Genomic DNA, 13,325 nt, shown 5'->3' with positions numbered 1-13,325 from the left:
CTAAAACTTTTTTAAGTATGAGCCGTGTGCTACAATCGGCAAAATTTTTGCATCATCAGGTAAACCAACAAATTCAAATATTTCCGAGCCTCGGGCATGAAATGATTTTCAAAGCAATCATTCTTTAATGCTTGTGTCATCCATGCTGTTTTATTTTCCCGATATAAAACAGAAAAAATCTTTACCCCTTTAAATGCTTGAAGTCATATAATTTTTCCGATTGCGAAAGGCTTACACTTGTGCATTGCTGTAGCATTTGCGCATGCTAAAATTTTTAGTTTCGCTTTGAAATCTTTGACACCAGCTTTTCATCATTAGTGAATTTAATAAATTCATTTGCAAACTGTTCAGCAGCTTCAGTATCAGCTATCATCACATTGGCGACTGAAGGAACTGTTTCACTAAATTTTGTCTTGCTTCTATCGCACGCTGAGATAATTAAGCCTGAATAGTATTTATTTATTATACTTACGTTTGTTAGGCGTATCGTAGTCCTGAATATATAAATTTCCATGTATACATATGGCTAATCAAGGGTAGGTGCTTTACATCTTACCGTCTGATTCTCTAAATTCCAAAATTTTTGTCTTCCATAAATTCTGTCTCCCGGTGCGGCTATACGAGCTCTGGCGCTGGATCTGGGTTTATGTGAATAACAGATCAGTTGTTCTTAATTTAAATAGCACTAAATGTAATCTTTTGGCCTATGAGTATCATTAATAAAATCTATTTTTAGCATACGGGAAGAATTTTTTTAAAAATTTTACCTCATCAACTTTCTTAGTGCATTTAGCTTAAATCTGTAATCATCACCAGGGGTAATGTAATGTCAACAGAAAAGATTACCATACTCTTTGTTATTCAATTAAAAATTGTTTACACATCACTGCATGAGTGATTACACAAGTTGTCATGCGTTGAAAGCCAAATATAATAAATAATGATTTGCCATGTTGACTTCGGGATATAAAATACTAGTTGGTGTAAAATGTGTTTTTTTTGTGAACGATGTTTCTATGTAGAATGTTTTGGTTTGAGATTTATGCCAAGCAAATACGCAGCTACGGAGTGAAATTATCGATCACACAAATTTATTCTAAAATGATTGTTTCTTCAGTAACAAGGTATTTTATATAGTGGCAAAGTGAATTAAGAATAGGGACTCTCCACATGTTTTATTATGGTGAGAAAAATCAAATGCCTGTGCATAAAGCATACAAAAGTAACAAAACAAAAAAACGGTTGTTGGTGGCTTTGAGGTCCAGATTTTAAATCATTCTGGATATTGGAAATCTGGATCTATGACTTTGTACTGTATGTCAAAAATAACCCTACTTTTGTACAGGATTTATGCAGTCCTTAAGAGTCTTTAGGTTTTTTGCAATCGATTTTTGCTGCAGAAGGTCCTTAAATTCAAAAACCTAATCTTCTGAAATTTCTATCTCTTTTTACGACTGCCATTTTGAGTATGAATTAGCATTTTGGAGGAATATTTTTGCCAATTCACTGACAAATATGTATTTTAAAGATTATTGTTTGAATTTGTTCCTGTTTCTAATGTTAACGGTGCAATACTCGAGTTTCTGGGCAAGAAGTGAAGCATAAGCATTTTGAAATTCTTTCTTTCTTCTCTTAAACAACCTTTCTCGTTTAGGGATGTGAATTCTTTTATTAAATGGCTCTAAATTTAGAGACTTAATCAACATGTTGGTAATTTTAAGATTAATTTGTATACAAAATCTTTTAATTCTGACATTTGGGAATTTTTCGACAATTTTTTAAAAATATTATAACATTGATAAATTTCATTAAAGTAATGGTAATATATTAAAATTATTTTAGAAATAACATTAAAATTTTTATTTTCATTTTTCCTTGTTGTATTATTAAGTGATATTCCTTATTTTTTCATGGTTAAAGTTTTTCCCCATGTAATTGTCTCAGAATATTCAGAATTCTCAAAATGTGCATCAGTTTTCTCTATAAAATTAATTTTGCACTTTTCTCAGAATTTTTTTTTTTTAAATATTACTGGCTTTTTGCCATTACGGAAATGGTAGGGATAATTTTTCTTTCGGATTTTAGAGATTGCACCTTGGAAAGTTTAGAAAGATTTGAAGGCAAGATTTATAGATCTAATATTCCAGAAAAATGTGACAAAATGAAAACTGTTTTCATGGTATTAACACTTAATGGATGTATTTAACAGGAAGTTTGTGATGAATTTCTTACTTTTTAGAAAATTTTTCGAAGAATAATCAAAACATAATTATTTGAATTTTCTGCTTCTGATTCTAAAAGTCTTTCTCTTAACATGTTTATCTTCCCTCTATTTACTCCTTCTTTTCACTAGACTCAAGCAGGTAAAATATCAAAAATACTTCTAATCTTGTCACATGGATAAACATCTGCAGAAAGAAATTTTTTCGATTAGTAAAGAAATTGAAAACTGACAATTTAAAAGTTTCATCTTATATAGCTCAATGCATCATACAGGGTGTGAATCAGAAGTTTCAAGACTGGTTCGTTTCTGAGTAGGAGAGCGCACGCGGACCATTTCCGCTAGGTGATAGGGGTCTCAGGGAACGATCTGATGCTGCGGCAGTTGCCTCTGGAACCCTGGAGAGTGCGCATCGCTTGCAGCATGAGTGCATGTCATTGACCTCGGTCGAAAAGTGGGAGAGGCGAAAATGGAGCAGCAATTGGAGCAACATTATGCGATTAAGTTTTGTGTGCGACTGAACAAAACTGCCACATAGACTCTCGGTATGATTCAAGAGGCCTATAAGTAAGAAGTCGTGTCCCATGCAATGGTTTTCATGTGGTACAAACATTTCAAAGATGGTCGTGGGAATGTTGAAGACGACGACCGCTCTGGGAGGTCATCATCAATTTGAACGGTTCAAAATGTGCAGAGAGTGTGGGAACTTGTAAACAATGACTGTCGTCTTAGTACTAGATTAATTGCGGATGAGCTGGGACTCAGTCAGAGTATGGTGTGGAGGATTGTGATGGAGAATTTGATGATGCGAAAAGTGTGTGCCAAACTGGTGCCAAAAGTTTGGTCGGTGGATCAAAAGAAATGGCACATGACTGTTTGCCAGGAAATGCTCCAACAGTTGAATGTTGATCCAAACTGGAGAAAGTGATTATTGGTGATGAGAGCTGGGTCTACGAGTACGATCCTAACTTGAAGCATCGAAGCTCAGAATGGCACACTGCTTCCTCGCGGAAGCCCAAAAAAGCTTGCATGAGCAAGTCGCATGTGAAATGCATGCTTTTTTTTTTTTTATGGTAAAGGAGTGATTCACAAGGAGTTTGTTGCTCGTGGACAGACTGTCACAGGTGACTTTTACGCTGGAGTGCTCCGCCGCTTGGGGGATCGAGTCTGTCAGGCAATCAAGGGCAATTGGATTCTCCACCATGACAACGTGCCCGCTCACACATTGCGCACCGCCACTGAAGTTTTGGTTGAGTTCAACGTGACAAGTTCAGTACTGCCGCAGCCACCTTCCAGCCCTGACTTGGCTCCAAGTGATTTTTTCCTCTTCCCTCGAATCAAAACAGGCCTAAAAGGGAACAGATTCGACGCCATCCAGCAGGCTTCGATGAGAGCCCTTGACAGCATGACCCCACGAGGCCTTCCAGAAGGGCTATGAACAGTGGAAGATGCGCTGACAGCACTGTGTTGATGATAAAGGATCATATTTTAAAGAATTTTAGTTTGCTGTACTTAAATGTGCAATAAATTTATAGTTCTGATGTAAGTCTTGAAAGTTTTGAATCGCACCTTGTACACAGGACTAGCTCTAGGCATTTTCCCACCTGATGTAATATCTGTGGCTTCTGAATTCTGCTATCTAGTGCTGTCCTAAATTCTAAAAATGTTTGCCATGTCTAAATTTTGTTGCTCTGTGTATCACTAAATTCTAAAATTTCTGCCACACTTGCTCTGTAATTGTCCCTGATTGTATATCCAGAGTCATTTCTAGGGCATTGGCTGCCAAGGTACTTTCCTAGGATTGCCGCCCCAAAATTGGGAAAAAAAATAAACAAACAAATAAAAACTGTTCAATGATTAATAAAATTTTTATTTTATATTCACTAAGTACTTACATATGACAAATTGTATAAAAGGCTGCCCCTGATTTTCGGTGCCCACATACTTTAACGCGTTGCCCCTCTGCTAGGAATGGCCCTATGTATATCATTTCATATTTATTCTCAGTGTTCATGCTGCTAAAGTAATAAAATTAGCAGCTTCTTCTATACGTTCCAAATACATGTAGTTTTTAGAAAAACAAATCTCTTATTAAATCCAAAAATTCTAAAATGAAGAGGAAATTTATTGAGGAGTGAAACTGAATATGTAAAGAGAAAGAAAATTATTTTTCAAAGATATGTACATATATTATTATGTAAATTAGCCATTTATTTATAATTTCAGCCTTTGCTATAACCTCTCCTTTCCATTTCCTCACCAGAATGCAAATTGATTAGATAGTATTTAAACTGAGGTTTTTGGATTGTAAGACAGATATGTTTCCTGCCTCCGCTTGCATGCTGCATTAGTTCCTGTCAACTCTGATGATTTGTAATTATTCGGCTTTGTGTTATCACTGCCAACATGAGTTACTGAGCCAACTTATAAATTGAGTAGTCTTTGACTCACATTTTTAATTTGGATTTGACTTTTCCTGTTAAGTTACATCACCACGAGCTTTAGTTGATTTTGTTAGCATAAGAATGTGCGGTTTATCTTCTAAGTTCTGTTTAAATAACAAAGTTTATTTAAACCTTTATCCTACTCTGTAGTTAATTTCAGACATGGCTATAATTTGCTTCACGTTTGTCAGGTGTTTTGGACTACATAAAGTTTACCACATCAAGTGAAACCTCATAGGTTTATTATGCTATAGTTAAATTATATCTGCATGTTAAAGCAAGTTATCGCCTTTCTTTGATCCTTACTGTCATCACAAGATGCCATACAAAAATGTAAAAATTAACGTAAAACTTATTGCTTACAACTTGTGAGACTTATAATAATACAAAACAACTTATCACCTGTGTTGCTTTAGAGTCTTATTGGAACCTTAATGTATATAAATTTATTACAACTCTAGGAACTCTATACAAAGCTATAATACTAACAATGTCAGACAGGCAAAGCCTAACTAACGTTCAAAATTTACCAACCATGCCAGTACGAGGTGTTCAGGTCTGTTTTGATTAGCTGGTCTCTCTCTAAAGCAGTAGCGGTGGCAACAGCCAGTCTTCTGTTACATATCATGCTTATTATGATTTTATTTCTTATTTTAACCTATGCTGTTTGACATAAAATCTGCCTGCCATTTATTAAAACTCTAGACTGAATAAGTAGTGCATGACAAAATGAAACATAAAAGAAAAAAATCAAGATGAAGCTGATGGTTTTTAAAACTTAATATAAAATAAATAAAATGTCTCTAATATTCTTTAAAATATGCTCAACTATTATACACTGCTCGACATTGAAAATGCAACACCAAGAAGGAGTGGTCAGAAAGTGATGGAATTTGGAAAAATGACAGAGCAAGCAGCAATAAGTGATCTTTATTTCAAAATGATAGTCAGAATACCTGTTAGTCAGAATGGCGTCGGCTCATTAGTCAGAATGTAGGACCACCACGGACAGCGATGCACGAAGAAACACGTCTAGGCATAGAGTCAATAAGAGTGCGGATGGTGTCCTGAGGGATGGCTCTCCATTCCCTTTCAACCATTTGCCACAGTTCATTTTCTGAACAAAGCAGGGGCAGAGTCTGCAAACGTGTCCAATCACATCCCACACATGTTCGATTGGTGACAGGTCAGGAGAGTATGGTGGCCAGGGAAGCATCTGTATACCTTGCAGAGCATGTTGGCAGATGCAAGCACTGTGTGGTCAGGCATTATCCTGCTGAAAAATTGCATTAGGCAGCCCCTGAAGGTAGGGGATTGCCACTGGCCACATTATCCAAGTATCGTTGGGCCATCATAGTGCCCTGAATATGAACTAGAGGTGACCTGGAATCGTCGGCAATAACGCCCCAAACAATTATGCCACATTGTTGCGTGGTGGGTCGTTCCACAGTTACTGCCGGATTAGTTGTCTCCATGTCAATGCCACACATGTATGTGGCGACTGTCATTGCCAACCATGTTCGCCATAGCCGATGCACTGTACTTGCATCCATGTGGGTATCAGCTGCAATTTGACGTAAGGACCAACCCGCCGTTCTCGGTTCGATCGTCATGTCCCTCGTAAAATCGTCTATCTGGTGGAAGTACCTTTGTTGACGGTGGCCTGGCATTCTCTCTTATTACACATATCCTTTGGGACAAAAACCAACTTTCTTCGATAATTCATCTGGCAGAAATAACGACACGAATATTGCCCATTCTTCACATGTCTTCCCTTATATATTACTTCACATGCACCGGAGAGCTGCGCATTTCACATCATTCACATAACTCAGTGACATGCGTCTACTCTAAAATTTGTGTAAATTTCTGACCACTCCTTCTTGGTGTTGCATTTTCAGTGTCGAGCAGTGTAAGTATGACATATTTATGTTATTTGATAAATTTTACAAAATTGATGTTATTATCAAATTTGTTTCATAATTAATTTATTAAATTAAGTTTAATATAATGCATCCTACTTACAGATGTGTTTTATTCTTAGGATGGTATTACAAAAGTGAAGTTCAGGCATAGATGATATCTTTAATTGAATTATTCAGTTCCATTTTTGATAGGTTCCTGATTTTATTCATTAATGGTTGTTAAAAGTACTAATTTCCATGTGCAAAAATGTGTACGAACCCTGACGTACTGTTTTCTTTTTAGGTTATTCACCCTTACTTTAACCATCATCAGTTGTTTTTCATGTAAGCAAATGGTTGGTTGTGTGAATCAAATTATAGTTTTCTCATAGTTCATAATTTCTTCTTTTTGATATTACTAAAATATGAATGTTGTGTAAATAAAGGTTAATATGCCTTCAATTGTTCCATTTTATCTGTTTCTTTATTTTATTTCATTCATCCTCACGTCTGGTTCATCACTACTTCTGGTTTGCAGTTCTGTTGGGTAGTTCTTTTGTGAATCAGAACAGGGATATTTTTAATTTCATATCTTTTATATTGTCCATCTGGAAAGTTTTTATTTCTTTTAATTTTATTATAATATATTTCTCTTTATTACTGGATAGATTTCTTTTAATGAAGATGTTATTATTTATTGTAGAAGATGTGGGCCTATAGGGAGTGAGTGTTTGGGAATTATGGTTAATTTTTATTGTAGAAGATGGGAATGTATAGGGTAGTTAGCATATATGTGAGTGATGTATATAGCAGTGAGAATTCTTGTGCCTTGATCATAGCTCTATTTTCATACATCTTTAAAAACTACATTCTCATTGCAATGTTTTGAATTTAATATGCAGTTTAAGCTTTTAAGTTATGTATAAGTACTCTTTAAGTCACACAGAACATCAGTGTCTTGCTTAATCCCAATAATTTTCGATTTTCAGAACTGTAACTGTTATGTATGGTTGATGTGCAATTCTTTTTTGCCAATAGGCATGAATCAAATGAATCTTTTTTCTTATGAAGTTTAAAAATCCTTAATACTAATATTCCTTCATTCTTGAAATATTATGTCTGGTTCTTTCTTTCTTCTATGTAATTTAATTTTCAATTAAATTATAATTGTCTGTCATCGTTGTATTTTTAAAGTTCATTTCTTGTATGTGATGTTTAAAATTGTAGGACTTAAAAATTTTCTAAATGCTGTAGTAGAATGTGACATAATGTTATGATTTTTGCTTTATATAGTCATCATTAGTTAATCTTTCATAATTTTTATTATATGATGAAAATAAAAAATCCAAATGATTCAACAACTATTTTAATTATATTATTACGAACAGGCGCAGTAAGATATCTTCCTCGCAAAGCAGATTTAGGGTTGCCATAAACTAGCATTTGGCGAGAATTGCCCATTTGCATAGACGCCAACTACTACGGATTCTCCATAGTTTCTGTGGAAATTCATGATAAACTACGAGCTACGAAAAGTATGAAAAAATCTACGGATTTTACAGAAACATAGTAGGAGAACCAGTACGCAAAACGGAACCAACTAATTTATCCGATGATTGGCTGAATACTTGTGTCATCATATATCACGTGTTGAGTGCATTGCTGGTTTTGAAGAATAGCCAATCGTAGATCAATAACTCCAACCTTTAATTACTGGTCGATAGTCCCCCTCCTATGTTCGTTGCTACTGCGTGATTATCTTGCCTTCAGCTCCATTGCTTGTATTACGGCGAGAGCTTAGCGTGTATCTTGTGAACTGGGATTCATGTGGAAGTTTTTTAATAATGCTACCTCAAACAAAAAAGCCAAAATTATCAAAGCAGAAATTTAAAGATTCATATTCTTCAGAATTCCCATGCATTAAAAGCATTCGTAATTTCTGTGAATCACGCACACTGCAGTGTATGCAACAAAGACTTCTCAGTTGCACATGGCGGAAAATATGACTGTAAACGGCATATTTTTTCTCAAAAACATATAGAAGTTGGCACTGTAAAATCTAAAGAAATAACGAATTTCTTATTGCAGAAAGTGCTGTTGCCGATATTATAAAATCAATGTGCAATACATCGTTTTCTATAAGTACTGATGGAAGTAATGATAACAAACTGTATCCATTGATTATAACATATTACAGTAAAGAAAAGGGAGTGATAATTACGTCATTGATTTCTATTTTAGAGTGCACGAATAATACCGGAGAAGGTATTTTTAATTGTATAAATGAAAATTTTAAAAGCAAAGGTTTAGAATGGAAAAATTGCATATCATTTTCTTCAGATAATGCTAGTAATATGATTGGAAAGTTTAAAGATGTAGCATCATTTATCAAACTGCATCAACCAAGTATAATCATCCGAGGTTGTCCATGCCACCTCTTGCATATAGCTGCAAAAAAGGCTACTGAAAAATTAATTGACTCAGAAATCAAAATGTTGTTAATAGATATATATTTTTATTTGGAGAAAAGTTCAAAACGGAAGCATAGCTTCAAAGTTGCTCAACAAATTTTGGGACAGAACGCAAAATCTCATAAAATTCTGAAATATTGCAGTACGAGATGGTTGTCTCTTTTAGAATCTATAACAAGGATTTTGGAACAGTGGGATGCTGTGATAAATTTTTTTGGGAAATCAACCAGATAACAGTGAAAATGAAGGAAAAAGATTGCAGAACATTAAAAAAATTTTACAATCACCTACCAGCAAATTGTACTTGTTATTTTTTAAAAATACTTTGTTTATAACAGTAAATATTAATTTGCAGCAACAAGCTCCTTATATACATAAATTGAGAAGAGAACTTGTTGAACTTTTAATGAATTTATGTGTTAGATTTGTAAAACCATCAGTAATTTCTAAAGAAACTGAAGATTTTACTCTAACATCTCTTTCATTTCAAAAGTATAGTAAACAAAAAGAAAATGAAAATTTAGTGATTGGTGCGGAAACAAGACTATATTTAAAAAATGCCAACTTGAATGAAAGTAAAATCATTTTTTCAATTCTGTGCGAGCTGTTTTTGTAACTGCATGTTCATATATAATAGATAAATTTCTACTAAGTGAACCATTTCTAAAACATGCTGAAGTTGCTGACATCAACTTGAGGACTGAAGTTTCATTTTCATCTGTTCTTTACTTGATGAATATTTTTCCATCCATTATTGATGAAAAATATCTTAATCAAGTGGAAATTGAATTTTCCATGTATCATGTAGATGATTTGAAAGAAATTGTAGATTTGCGTATTAATATAGCATGGGGAGAAATTGCCAAATTAAAAAATATGAATGGGTGTATTAAATACGAAGTATTGCTTACTGTAATGCTTGCTTTCTTAATAATACCTCATTCAAATGCAGCTTGCGAAAGAATTTTTCCAATTGTTAAAAAAAAATCGGACGGAATTTCGACCAAATTTAGGTCCTAAAACTCTCGAAGCAATTTTGATTGAAAAAATAAGTATGCAAGCAAATAAAGAACTGTGTTATAAAAAAACATTCTCAAAATCAGAACTTAAGCATGCTACATGTAAATCTTTGCATTTGTAAATTATAAGTTCTTTTTTTAATACTAATATGTATTACTTTTGGTTATTTAAATTTTATTTCCCTGCAGAAATCAAATCCAGAATAAAGATGTATGATTTATGGATTCTGAGTTTTTCTGATTAGTAGTGATTTAAAATACAGTCAAAAGTTGTTAATTCGGACACCCATAATTCGGAATGATCTATAATCCGGACCTCAAAACTAAAAACTTTCTGCGCATTCGCCACATTGACACATGCGCATAGGCGTTTACGCGTGCGCGTAAGACCTTTTACGACTGCGCATATGAGTGTGCGCAAGTGCAGAATACGTTTTCGTGTGCACGTTTTATGTATAATGGACGTGTAAGCTAAAATTATCTAATTATCTATTTCAGTTAATGTTGATGATTGCGTTGTTCCTTAATTTTCGAATTGGATCCGGCTTATTATTTTTTGCAGACTGTAAGAGCAATTTTATAAAAGTAAACTTAAACTTTCGATTATATCAAATAGAATTTCCGATATATATTTGTTAATATGTAAAGAATCTAAAGCGAAAGTATGTTTGAAATCCGAAATCTGTTTATCAATTTCACGCTGCTCGGCGGGGGGAACGCCGCCGTGGGCGCGTAATGAACTGGAAGTTGATCTGTCAGCACTATCCTTATCTTCAGGGCAGATGTTTTTATTTTATTTGGCTTATAATTACTTACCAAATTAGTATTTCATCTCGATGTGCTCCGTCTTTGATATGATTTAAAACAAGTTCCTCGTCATTATAATTCGCTTCCGATAGCGAAGAAAGTAACAGAGGTTAGTGAAAACGAAAAAATTTCGATTGACAAATTAGTCGGTGTTCTCGACACAGCAATTATAGGACTTGAACAGCGGAACTTTGTAACCGAACAAGAAATTATGTCTGTTTAATAGAATTAAACAGAAAGTATTATCACATGAAACGAAGCAAAACTTAAACAACTTACATTGAAAGAAATGTTTAATAAAGTAAACAAATAAATATTAAGCTTTTTCATTTTGCAAATTTTGATACCCTTTAGATCATAATTGTTCTTTATTTCATAAATTACGGTTTCATATTTTTAATTTTAGAATTTCTGCATGCCATCTTATGAGATTTAAACTGATGATCTATAATCCGGAATCGCCGAAGTCCTGACAAGTCCGGATTAACGACTTTTGACTGTACTTTCTTTTTTCATATAATAGTAGATTTAGTAAGGAGTTAAATGAAAATTTCTAATTAAATGTTCATATACTTTACAAGTACATATAATTTTTAATTATTCAGTTTTACATGTATATGGATTTTAAATGTAACAGAATTGATTACAATTATTAATTAAAAATTAATGAATGGAGAGCGAGTGAGTTAGTCGGCGCGGAGCCGAGTTGATAGTCAGTGAGTGCCGAGTTGGTCGTTGAGTGCACTGAAAGAAGTCTCTTAGTGTATCGTGGTTAGTGCATTGTCGAGAGAGTGTGTTGAGCTCCAGGAATGACTGAACTAAGGAGTCGGGAGCTGTACTCTAGTGTATCATCGAGTGCATCGCAAGTTGTAGCGTTGAGAATCTCGAGAATATGTGGAGCTCTGAGAATGACCGAGCAGACTCGGGAGCTGTACTCTGGTGCTTTGCAGTGAAGCTGTCTCCACCGTGATAGCGTGAAGGCTGTGTTGCTGATTGTTCCAGCGTGTTTACAGTAGATCTTTGACAACTGTAAAAGTGTTTTGGAGCTGTCCTGATTAATATTGGTAAATAAAATGTGTTTCGATATTTCAACAAGTCCTGTTATCGTTATTCACTCCAAATCCACGCAAACCCCGTACGAACATGAAAAGAAGAAAAATAACGTAACAATATTATGCAGGACAAAGTCCGAAATCCAGATGTCCAGTATCCAGAATGGTTTAAAATACAAACCATGGGATTATCAGCCAACACAAACTTGCTTAATGCTTAATGCTTACACATTTGATATTTTTTCATAATAAAAATATGGTAGGTCCTAGGTTTTGGCTCTGGTGTCAACCTGACAAGTCATTATTTATTATTTTTTTGCTTTCTGACTGCATGATTATCAATACACTGCAGCTTGAGAAATAATTCACTCAGCAGCAGTGTATGAAGCTTTGTTTAATTTTAATAACTGAATATAAAGGATCATGGTAACATTTTATGTTGACATTACACTTGGTAATGATTACGGCTCACTCTGCTCCGAAGGGCTCAGTTTGTTGACAAGCAGAAATTTAACAGAAATTCTTTTCGATGTGGAAAAAAACAGGTATTGGAAATGATACTCATAGATGAAAAGATTACATTTAGGGCTGTTTGAACTGAGAATAACTGATTTTTTATCAAGCCCAGGATCATTGTCAGAGCTGGTACAGCCGCACTAAATGGCAGAATTTAGGCTAGGCAATTTTTTTTTTTTTAATTTAGAAAAGCACCAAGTGACAAAATTAAGAGATGGCAAAATCTTTAAAATTTAGTGAAGGCACTGGGAAGCAAAACTTTTAGAATTTAGGGAGGTGCTTAGCAGTAGAATTTAGCGACTGCCAAAATGTCTATCACCATCTCTAAATAAGCATTAAGCGTATGTGGGAATTTATGTATTCAGTACTCAGAGAAGTTTTTAAGCATGTTCAAAAAGTAATCATATATATAGCAAATAACTAAACTAATATAATTCAGGCTTAACTTCATCAGCTTGCAATAGAAGCAAGACAACATTTAGCAGAACATGTCTTTAGTTGCCAATCTTATGATACATTGGCAGTAGTGTGTAACAGAGGCTAGCTAAGCTTCATAATAGCAGATACAAATGAAAAGGTTTCTAGATATCGCAAACAAAAAGTGAAATTTTCCAATTAGTGGAATTTGTGAAGAAATGTGGAGAACTGGTAATAAATGAAGATGATATAACAAAAGTTCTTCATTACAATGACAGTGTTCCAATTTATCAGTCAAGTAACAGATGGTCAAATCTGTAGTATGGTTCTGAATCCAGAAAATATTGTTGCCAAGAGTGAAGAAATTAATAGAATGTTAAGAATGCAAAATTTTTTATTGGCAGTTTAGTGAAGATTCTCCATGCAGCAACTGCATGACTTAGACATTAGAAGTTTGTAACGTAATTATATCTG

At 34.2% G+C, this 13,325-nt stretch overlaps 2 protein-coding genes across 5 annotated transcripts in view; one reads left to right on the top strand and one right to left on the bottom strand.

Moving 5' to 3' along the window:
- LOC146996031 (uncharacterized) overlaps window positions 1–13,325 on the bottom strand; it is a 114,561-nt gene that overhangs the window by 12,778 nt on the left and 88,458 nt on the right. The gene's annotated exons all lie outside the window — the stretch shown is intronic.
- Window positions 1–13,325, top strand: part of mRNA-cap (RNA guanylyltransferase and 5'-phosphatase mRNA capping enzyme) — a 91,992-nt gene that overhangs the window by 69,927 nt on the left and 8,740 nt on the right. The gene's annotated exons all lie outside the window — the stretch shown is intronic.

Source organism: Stegodyphus dumicola, chromosome 8 (assembly GCF_044657685.1).
Source record: "Stegodyphus dumicola isolate Sdum_Otavi_A_Nest chromosome 8, ASM4465768v1".
NCBI lineage: Eukaryota > Metazoa > Arthropoda > Arachnida > Araneae > Eresidae > Stegodyphus > Stegodyphus dumicola.
This window is presented reverse-complemented; position numbering and strand designations above follow the sequence as displayed.